Consider the following 3,456-nt stretch of genomic DNA (forward strand, 5'->3'; position numbering starts at 1 on the left):
TAAGCAAACGTGCTTTACGAGAAAGCATGTGCATGACGATGTGGGTTGAGTGATATCTGGAAGGAACAATAAGGATGGTGAGGGGGACCTCTGAGCAAAGGCAGAGTGCATAGAAGCTTCAAGCGACATCAGTGGGAAGCTTTGGTTGAAGGCCAGATGGCCAGACTGTGGTGCTACTGATGGTGGTCTTGGCATTAAGATGGTAATGTAGGCTATACACAGAACGTGTCCTTCGTAGTTCGTATTTAGCATCCTAACTATTAGGAGCAATATTGCTGTCAGTGTCTTGCTCAAATACTACGCTTATAGGCTACTAAATGTCAGGAGGAGTCAGGGCCGAACCAGAAACATTCCAGTTAATTTGCAGTGTACTGACTCCCAGGTCTTGACCTCTTGAATTAGGCTACAGACCCATTTGAGTGTTTGTGAAGCTGCTGTTGTTTCTCTTGATTGATAATTTTATTAGACAATAAAATGAAAACAGTACATCGTACAGTCAAGTACATTTGGAAATACCTTGCAGTCTTGTTTCCATCCATGTCCCATGCATTCATTCACAATAACAATGACAACAACAATTGAGATATCTCAAATAACATGTACAGGTTGGAATAGGAATAAATTGGGGGGGGGATAAAGAGGTGGGGCAATCACCTTCTCTCCCCTTGACCGGATGACAGTGACAGGTGTATTTTCATCCCCTTTTTAAAGGAAATTTGCTTGTTTTGAGTTAAGGGGGCAGGGCATTCCACACCTGAGTGGCAGTGTTGTGGAAGGTGAATTTACCCATATTTGTTCTAAAGGTGGGTCAGGGTGGCACCTCGATCATTATTCACACTCCCTCTAGTGTTGTGGTTGTGGGAGTTGCTCACCTTTTGGAGGTACAGTCAAGTGTACGGGCACTGATGGCATGGAGGGCAGAGCTGCATTTACAATTTTGAATGTCAGTTCCATTTTCAATTCGCTTGACTCTGTCTTCTACCCAGAGTCATCCAAAAAAAATGATTTTCTGTTTTACACACCATTATGATGTTCTTATTTTGATCATAAGACCCAATTACTGTTATTTGTCCACTCATTTTGTATGTCTGTGGCAAAAAAATACATGTTGACAAAAATGTCCACCACAAGCCAACATGACGATGACCAATGCTATGCATCCTATGCTACCAAAATGTGTTTAAAAAAGGTGGGTCATGGGTCAGGTACGATCAGTTATTGTACTTGTATATAAATGCAGGCTCTCATGATCTATCACGTGGTGATCCTCACAAAACAACCCCAGATGTTCAAGGGCAGATGTCCAACCAAGGACAGTTGCTTGGTACAAAGTGCTGACCACAAATAAACACTTTGGTGTTGACTGCTATCATTTTTAGAGGGTCTTTTCTTACCTGAATGAAGTGATTCATTGCATCGTGTTGGTCCAGTAACAAGTCTTCCCATATAGCTCAGGTTGGGATACCAATTTGATCAGTCGAGAGAACTTTCAGTTTCAAGTAATGAAATTGAACTGAAATGAGCAGACAAAATCAACTGGAACAAAAACATTGAAACTGATAGCCTATACTCTCCTGATTGGATGAAATTGGCAACCCAACTGAAGAGAGCTCGAGAGACCCCTATTACTGTAAAAACAATGTAGCAATGATTACCTATAAATTATGTTTATGTAATAATGCTATTTATTTGTATAGGTCTATGCCCTACGTAGGCCTATATCTTGTAGCACATTTATTTATTTATTATTTAAATAATTGTTAAATTAACAGTTAATTGTGTAATAAAGGGTAACTAAAATGCTTACATTTCGGTCAGCTTAAATATGAGCACAGTTTCATTTTCTTGACCAATTGGCATGCTATGATTTAGCGGTCAGTGTTGCAATTCAAAATTGTATTTATTTATATGTATTAATTATACAGGCCCACAATATGCAACAAAAATCTCTACCCATCTTGATTTGTTTCCCTGGATATATTGTCTTTCGTTGCATGATTGACATTGACACAGCTGTGTGGATATAAATCTTGCAGTCAGTTGCCGTGCACCTCTATAACCCCCACCAAAGTAATGGTCAGAATGGTGACACATCCCATAAATTTGCCATAACTGACTTTCTTTGCACTATAAATTATTGAATTTCTTGGCAGCTGAAGAGTTTCATCTTGCCAGCCATGCAGGGCTTCATCAGAGAAGGCTCAGTTCACCACTGGATAACTTTCCTACACAACTGCAATCTGGCCTTTATTACTAGCCTAAAGCTGTTCTAGACCCACCCTTTCGAGAGATAAATCCCACCATTAACTATTTCCCAATATTTTTCTTTTCAACCATCACCCAACTGTTGCTTCCTTGGAATCCACGCTTGCTGTCTTGTTCATAGTTGTTCATGGAGGATATAGGTAAGACTGCGGTGTCCATATAGGGCAGACTGCAGGCCTGCAGACATTTATCGGATGGATGGGTGTTCTGCTTACTTCTCAAGCTGTCCACAATTCAGTGTTTTTCCTACCATTTCTGTAAGTGAATTTGGTTGGGGTTTGCCCATCTAGCCTCAGTACCCAGGCTTTTATTTAGGGTTTGCCCTAACCAAATGTAGTGGCCACAGTGGCCACTAGATGGAGCGGTGACTCCACAGTGTACACTCCACAGATTCCCCAGCTATTCTGTCAGCTTGACTGCAGGCTTCCAACAGTTTGATTTGTTTAATGGGATCCGCAGTGTCTTGGCCAGCATGGATGGGACTCATGGGAGTTTACACGTATCATGGAACACATGACATGCTCTCTAGTAGTGTGCCACAAATATCTCAAATGTAACAGACATGCAACCGATAAAGCATTAGGATTCAGTTCTCCAACTACAGCTTTTGCCTTTTTGCGGACTCATGTGATTTGGTGAAATCACATGAGTCTGCAAAAAGGCAAAAGTCTGGACTTTGGACTAACTGACAATGTGTAGACATGTCAAAGCAGATGGAACTGAGGAACAACAGAAATTTTTTTTTTTAAGGAATTGACATCACTACATCATATCATATTACTATTTACGGTAATATTATCCTTATAGAGATTATTATGTCTGGTATGTATGGTAGGGGTGTTCTGAAATATCGATATGGCGATATATATCGATACGTCCTCCCGCGATAAATAATCGATATTGATTATTAAAATATCGATATCGGGGGAAAAAAACTTTTTTTTGTTTTGTTTTTTTGAAATTTGAAATGTTGTTCATAATGAAGTGATGAACAACATGTTTAGAAAAGGAGGAAATGACAGCTAAAATAAAGCAAATCCCACTCAGATTCCACAGCAACCAGAAGTACTGAATTACTGGATGGGGATTTGTCCAAACAGCTTTGTGGGAATACAAAATGCTGCATTTTTTCAGTTCCAAGTATTTTGTAGTTGCAGATATCGTGATATATCGTTGATGAAATTTCATACA

Source organism: Electrona antarctica, assembly GCF_951216825.1.
Source record: "Electrona antarctica genome assembly, chromosome: 22".
Taxonomy (NCBI): Eukaryota; Metazoa; Chordata; class Actinopteri; order Myctophiformes; family Myctophidae; genus Electrona; species Electrona antarctica.